The sequence below is a fragment of the Dermochelys coriacea genome, chromosome 18 (assembly GCF_009764565.3).
Source record: "Dermochelys coriacea isolate rDerCor1 chromosome 18, rDerCor1.pri.v4, whole genome shotgun sequence".
NCBI classification, from domain to species: domain Eukaryota; kingdom Metazoa; phylum Chordata; order Testudines; family Dermochelyidae; genus Dermochelys; species Dermochelys coriacea.
Window position 1 is genome coordinate 6649422 of NC_050085.1, and position 8246 is coordinate 6657667.

The window sequence follows — 8246 nt, forward strand, 5'->3', positions numbered from 1 at the left end:
ATTTTATTTTTACTTTTTTTGGCAGATAACTTAGTAATTAGCTGCCAGGAGAACTGTATCTAATTCCTATATAAAGAAAGAAAATTAAATAAATATTAGACCCACTCAACTCTAATACTAACATGGCAAGTCACTTAAGGGACCCTGGTTACATTTAAAATTATAATGTATATTCTTACTTTGTTACTAACTCTGCAGAGAGAGAGAGAGAGAGACCCTGTCAGGACTCCTGGTTCCAGCTTGGCTTTGGGAGGGGAGTGGGGTAGGGGACAGATACAACTGGGTTATATATAAGAACATAAGAATGGCCATACTGGGTCAGACCAATGGTCCATCTAGCCCAGTATCCTGTCTTCCGACAGTGGCCGATGCCAAGTGCCCCAGAGGGAATGAACAGAACAGGGAATCATGAAGTGATCCATCCCCTGTTGGCCACTCCCAGCTTCTGGCAAACAGAGGCTAGGAACATGCAGAATATGGTGTTGCATCCCTGCCCATCCTGGCTACTAGCCATTGATGGAACTATCCTCTATTAACTTATCTAGTTCTTTTTTGAACCCTGTTATAGTTTTGGCCTTCACAACATCCCCTGGCAAAGAGTTCCACAGGTTGACCGTGAAGAAGTAATTTCTTTTGTTTGTTTTAAATCTGCTCCTTATTAATTTCATTGGGTGACCCCTAGTTCTTGTGTTATGTGAAGGTGTAAATAACACTTCCTTATTTACTTGCTCCATACCAGTCATGATTTCATAGCCCTCTATCATATCCCCCCTTAGCCGTCTCTTCTCCAAGATGAAAAGTTCCAGCCTTTTTAATCTCTCTTCACACAGAAGCTGTTCCACACCCCTAATCATTTCTGTTGCCCTTCTCTGTACCTTTTCCAATTCTAATATCTCTGTTTTGAGATGGGGTTACCAGAACTGCATGCAGTATTCAAGATCTGGGTGTACAATGGATTCATACAGAGGCAACATGATATTTTCTATCTTATTATCAATCCCTTTCCTAACGATCCACAACATTCTGTTGGCTTTTTTGACGGCTGCTGCACATGGAGCGGATGTTTTCAGAGAACTATCCACAATCTCTTGAAGATCTCTTTCTTGAGCAGTAACAGCTAATTTAGACCCCATCATTTTGTATATATAGTTGGGATTATATTTTGGCATCTGCATTATTTTGCATTTATCAACACTGAATTTCTGCCATTTTAAAAAGAACAGGAGTACTTGTGGCACCTTAGAGACTAACACATTTATTAGAGCATAAGCTTTCGTGGGCTACAGCCCACTTCATCGGATGCATAGAATGGAACATATAGTAATATATATATACATACAGATAAGTTGGAAGTTATCATACGAACTGTGAGAGGCTAATTAGTTAAGATGACCTATTATCAGCAGGAGAAAAAAAGCTTTTGTAGTGATAATCAGGATGGCCCATTTAGACAGTTGACAAGAAGGTAACTTAAGGAAATAAATTCAATATATGTAATGACCCAGAACTCCCAGTCTCTATTCAAACCCAAGTTAATGGTATCTAGTTTGCGTATTAATTGAAGCTCAGCAGTGTCTTGTTGGAATCTGTTTTTGAAGCTTTTCTGTTGCAAAATTGCCACCCTTAAATCTTTTTTGCGGATACAGACTAACAGGGCTGCTACTCTGAAATCTGCCATTTTGTTGCCCAGTCACCCAGTTTGGGGAGATCCCTTTGTAACTCTTTGCAGTCAGCTTTGGAATAATTTTCTATCATCTGCAAATTTTGTTTACCCCTTTTTGCAGATCATTTATGAATATGTTGAATAGAACTGGTCCCAGTACAGACCCCTGGAGGACACCACTACTTATCTCTCTCCATTCTGAAAACTGACCATTTATTCCTACCCTTTGTTTCCTATCTTTCAACTGGAGTGCCTGGCAATGCTTTCAGGATCATCTAAAGATCCTTAATTTCATTTAATTTCATTTAATTTAATGACAAGCCTTTTGTTATCTTAATCACCGTGCCTCTGTTTATAAACAAACTCTCTGCCCTAAGGACGGAAGCTGGGAGCAGCACAGAACTCATCACATTCCATCTGGGGCTAGGGCGTGTGCTATGAGAAGACCTCTGGTAGGAAACTTGGGAGGGCGGGGGGCGGGTAGGAGCCCCCTCCACCCCTCCAAATGGCACCCCATCTGCCACTCAGATGGCCATGAAAAGAACCAATGATGTTATACTGAATCATCAAAGTTAGTCCAGTGGGCTCATGGCGTTTTACAAGGCCAGTGATAAATGGGCTAGTAAATCCCCAAACTCACACATTCTTTACCCCTTCGTAAGCATGAGAAATGTCCAATTGCTGTTTGAAGTTTGCTAAGCTTCCCCACCTCCTCATCCTCTCTCATTGTTGAAATCTCCCTTTTCAAAGTTTAGCGTCACTGTGTCACTCGTTGGTACGCTACTTCCCCCGAGGAGGTTGAACCTAGTTATATCGTGCTCAGTATGAAAAAATGGATCAGCAACAGTTGCTTGCTGAATTAGCTCCCGTGTGCTACTTGTGAGACCCAAGCGTTGCTTGATAAACTGATACTGTGCTTCTAAGGTGGCCACTCACATATTCCCCGAATATTGTACATTCCAGTACTGCTGGGAATGGTTTGGGGCTGCCCCTGCTAGCACGACTGCACCTCCACTGGCGTGATCGGTATTGGATCCAGGACAAACCATTTAAAGCCAGGACCGTCTGGCTTAAAACTGGCCTGCCTTCATGTGTCTGTGCTCTTACGTCACTGAATGACACACAGGATATCTAGGCCCACAACAAACTCCTGTCACGAGGGAGTACAAGAGAAAGCTTAGCTGTACAGATCAGGAAGTGAAACAGACACATACCGCGTTTCCCTTAGCTGACCTTGGTATTCAGAATGGGAAAATGGGCGTACGTGCACAGCCAACCAAGGTGTAGCCATTGGTATAAGGTGCCGGGAAAGTGACACCCACAGGATGAGAAAAGCAACTGGATTTACCTGAATTTCAAGTGGCAATACGTTTTTGTCCAAATTTTAGCTAAACAACAACTGAAATCCCAAAGTGTGTCACACCTGGAGACTGCCAGCAAGGAAGAGAACATAACATGCTTTGATCAGAGACATGCTCCAAAGACACACAAAGGCCAACACTTCTGGTTGAAAACCTCCTTAGGTGAGCCAAGCAAGCACCACAGAGAGAGAAAGAGAATTATGAAACATCAGGCTAAACCAAAAGGAGCCATGGAGATATCATTGCCTTTATATCTTGTCTTCCTGAGGTTTGGAGTCCAACACATCTAGTTCTTAAACCTTGATCCTGCAGGTCCTTGTGCTATGCTCAAAGCTGTTTTCTTGGCATAGGGGTGTGAGTGGAGGCGCCATGGGTTGGTTTGATATCTGGTTACTATGCGACTTAAAAAGTCCCAGCTTTTGCTCTCATGGGCAGCAGCTCCAGACATTTGGTTGCCCTCCCTTAGGACAGGCAAGAAGTTGATAGTTGGGAAGGATGGTTGCAAGAATCTAAGCAGAATAGATTAAACGCAGAGGAGCTGGACAAGTCCACTGAGGAGCCAGTTCTTTCAGTCTACTTGAGGCTCATGGAAAGATCTAGACATAGAGGAATGGGTGTGATTCCATGCCAGGGAGGAGCCTGCATTGAGGTTCAGTAATCTCCATATACCACAGGCCATCTGCTCTTCACGGATTCTATCCGTTGTAGACACTGGCACCGACCTTCACCGGGAGAGTCACTTCCAGATAAAAGATGGGCCCGATCCCCATGCACAGTGTGGAGTCACTGACACCTGTGCAAGTCAGAAGGCAGTTTGCACAGTTGATAGCGATTCCAGAAGGCCCAGGGTATTAAAGAATCAGGTCCAATGTGTAGGCAGCTTGCTCCCCCTTGTTAGAGTACAGTCACACAGACATTTCTATTTCTGCAGGCCCTGCTGCACGCTTTTCAGGGCGATGTTAGTTTCACAGCACCCAATTGTGCAACACTGCTTATAAAGTTATAAATAGTATATTTTCCCCTTGCGAGAGATTTGTGTAGCATGATCGAAATTAACTTAAACAGTATTTTGGGGGGCAGGGGCCATCTTTTTGCTCTGTGTTCATGCAGTGCCAAGCACAATGGGGTCCTTCTAGGAATACAAATAATGATGATAATTACAGCGATATTTAAATGGACCACATGGAAAGAATTTTCAACAAAACATTCTGAGGGAGCATTCCCTCTCCTCTGCCCCAGAATTAATCAGCACGGAGCTCTGCTGTGAATCCATTCTGGGTCACAAGCAGCTGGGCAGCCTGAACTGGTTTGGTGTGGGTGTGTGTATTGCACCTTTCAGGGTTCCTGGGTCTGCCGGAGGTGGCTGCCATTTTGGGTTCAAGTCAGTGGCAGCTCGGGTCAGAGGAGATGCACACTGTACTCTCTCTCATGGAGACCTGCTTTTGTGCTGGCACCCAACTGCGCTGACGCCCTTGAAGAATTTTTCTGCCAGCCCCAAAGTCAATGGAGTAGATTTTCCACCTCTTGCCCTTCCCTGTTCCTCAGGTTCCTGTCTGTCTCCTCGCAGCCTCCTAGCCTCTCTCTCAATAGGGCATGATCATTGCCTTAGAGCTAACCAGGTATTTTCCTACAACCTCTGCTTCTGAGAAGAGGTCCTTCCGGTCACAGGGCTTCTCGAGTGCCACCCTAGAGAGATTTCAGAGTAGCAGCCGTGTTAGTCTGTATTCGCAAAAAGAAAAGGAGTACTTGTGGCACCTTAGAGACTAACAAATTTATTAGAGCATAAGCTTTCGTGAGCTACAGCTCATGAAGTGAGCTGTAGCTCACGAAAGCTTATGCTCTAATAAATTTGTTAGTCTCTAAGGTGCCACAAGTACCCTAGAGAGAGGAAGGGTGCACAGGTGTCTAGCGTAGCCTCTTGCATCTCTTTAAAAAAAAACCTGCTTATACCTCTGAGCAGTGGCGGATGAATGATTTTGCCGCCCCTAGGCCCTGAAATAATTGCCGCCCCACCCCTCAGCAGCTCCCCCCCCGCCCCCGCTCACCTCCGCTCCAGCTCCACCTCCTCCCCTGAGCGTGCCGCCGGGTCCTGCCTCTCCCCGCTCCCTGCCAGTGCTTGTGCACGAAACAGGTTCACGAAGGAGGGAGGGAAAGGGGGGGGACGTGGCGCGCTCAGGAGAGGAGGCGGGGACGGGGATTTGGGGAAGAGGACCAGTGCGGGCAGGGAGGGGGTGGGGAAGGGGTGGAGTTGGGGCGGGGCCGGGGGAGGAGGGCGCGAACCGGCGCCAGGGGAAGCAGCCTCTGGCTGCTATTATAAATTTGCCGCCCCTGCAATTTTGCCACCTTAGGGCTAGGCCTTGTTGGCCCAGGCGTTAATACGCCGCTGCCTCTGAGAGCTGCTGATGCACAGAGGGGTTGGAGCAGTGGCTTGTTCTTGGCACAGGCTTGGCTGCATCCAGGAGCCATTTCAAACACGATGACACAGGAGATGAAACTACAGAGGGGCAGAGAATCTTCCCTGGGTGGCCAGTGCTGTAATCAGAGCCAGGGGAACGAGTCAGGCTGAAAAACAAGCCTGACCAAACCAGCTCCTTTACAGTCTGCCAAGCCCCACCCCAGCTCAGCAAATTCAATTTGCCACGGGTGGGGGGTGGGGGGGAATAATGCTACCACCAAATAGATATGTGCATGTCAGTGGCGTGTCGAGGCACCGTGACATGTCGGTCACAGGACGCAGACATCAGAAGGTCAGGAGGATAGGGCCACAGGAGAAGAGTAGCCACAGGAGAGCTTTACACTCCAGGGGAACCCATCTCCGGAGCACAGAGGGGAGTTCACTGATCAATCTGTGGTCCAGATTCCTCCACCCACCCTTAGTTGGGTGTTTTCCAAGCTTTTAATAAGCAGCCTCCAGTACAAGGTATAATTACGAGAAAACACTCAGCCCTCACCGAATATACGATTTAAAGTTCGAAGCACCCCTGCTGCTGGGTGGGCAGGTAAGAGCCATGCACTAGCCACTGACAGATGGAGGAGGAAGAGGTGGTGTAGCTTTCGAGCAAGGAAAGTTGTGTGTGTTAACAGGAGGAACTGTTAGAGGTCACCCCCATAATATAGCTGCTAATGACACAGAGAGCCGTAAACAGACAGGGGTCCAGCTACAGTACCCACAGGCCTGGTAGTTTTCCATCTCTCCTCCTCTGCCCCAGTATGGACGCAGCATGCACCAACAGAAGGAGTTTTTCTGCTGGCACCTCCCCGAATGTCATTAGCTGTTGGCATAGCTGCTTCTCCACTGGGGGTTTCGTTGACATAGCTGTGTCGGCAGGGGGTGTGACATGCTGGTATCTGTTTTAGATGGAGATTAAACCACAGAAACATTGGAGCTCCCATGACTTGGGAGCAAATTCTACACCACAGGCCTCGACACCCTGACAAGGTTCTCGATCTTGGTTCATTTCTCATTGCAGCTGGTGGACTGGCAGAGCAGGGCACTGTGGGAGAGGAATGAGGGGAGTTATCAGGGCAGTGGGTGGCTCAGGACTGGTCTGCAGATGCCAGAACAACCTGAGGAAGCTAGCACTACACCCAGCTCAAACCAGGAGCTCACTGATAAGCAGTGACAATGTCACTTGCACGGATATATAGCACTTTTCAGCCACAGATCTCACGACAGATAACAAATACGAATTCCTTCTCATAGCTGCCCTGTGAGGTAGGTACAGTATTATTACACCTGTGTCCACACTGGGGTGGTTGTGCAGTTTAAAGTATATCCGTGTATATACAGTCAAAGCTATATAATATGTTTGTGCAAACAAGACTCCATGTTAAACAAGAGCTATCCCAGCTCTTCACCCAGACTCTATCTGGGAAGCTCAGCCCTTAAAGGTGCAGTCCTCAGTACCACTCCTCCATGAAATTTGTAACCTTGACCTTAATCTCACTGAAATCAATGGGAGTTTTGCTATGAACTTCAACAGGGCAGGATCAGACCCAGCAAACTGAAGGTTTTTAAAGAGTTTTAAACAATTAAATATTAAATGGCTGTGAGCAGTTTTTCTGTCACAGCTTCCCATGACCAACTCTTTCACAGGCATTAAGGGCTTGTCTACAGAAGTTGTACCGCTTTACCAGTGTAATTAAAGCTGCACAACCCCCTATATGGTGTGGATGGAGTTCTAGGAGTATAAAGGTGCCTTGGGCTTGGTCTATGCCTAAAACGTAGGTCATCCTAGCTATGTCGCTCAGGGCTGTGAAGAATTTAGCTCAGAGTGTGACTTACTGGGGCCGACCTAACCCCCACTGTGGACACAGGTAGGTTGACAGAAGAATTCTTCGGCCTCTCAGAAATGTGGGTGACCTGCATTGATGGAAAAACCTCTTCCGTTAATGTAGAAAGTGTCTACACCTCAGTCAGCGCTCCTGAAGCAGGCAGAGTTGCAACTGACCAACTGAGAGAAGAAAATGTATCTATTAAGTGGCTCTGGAACTAAAATATTTCTAAAAAGAAAAGGCAACCGGAAAACACAGGGATTATAATAGGGATTACACTGAAACCCGTCTAAAGATCACACCCCTGAACAAAGAACCTTCAACTAACTTTACTATGGCCGGTATTCACTTAAAACTTATCCTGGTATTACTATGTCAGTTACAAGTGTGATTTTTTTTTTAACCAACATATGGTTGTGCCGGTATAAGCTCTAAACACTTACATAGACATACAAATTCTTCTGCTGGTATAGCTTGTGTCTCCCAGGGAACAGGTATCAGCTATGCTGGCAGAAACATTTTTATGCCAGCATAAGCTGCATCTACACTAGGAGGGTTTGCTGGTTGTCAGCAAAAGGCCAGTGATTCTGGAACAAGTTTTGTTAAGATCCTCAAACTGGCTCCAAGACTGGGCTTGATAACTTTATGGAGGGGATGGTAGGATTAGACTGCCTACAATGGCATGTAGCTGATCCATGGTTGCTGTTAGGAAATAGGTCCAACAGCTGGAGATGGGACACTAGTTGGGGAGGGCTCTGAGTTACTACAGTGAATTCTTTCCCAGGTGTCTGGCTGCTGAGTCTCACCCACATGCTCAGGGTCCAGCTGACTGCCTTATTTGGGGTCAGGAAGGAATTTCCCCCTAGCTCAGATTGGCAGAGATCCTGGGGTTTTTTCGCCTTCCTCTGCCACATGGGTCACTTGCAGATTTAAACTAGTGTCAGTGG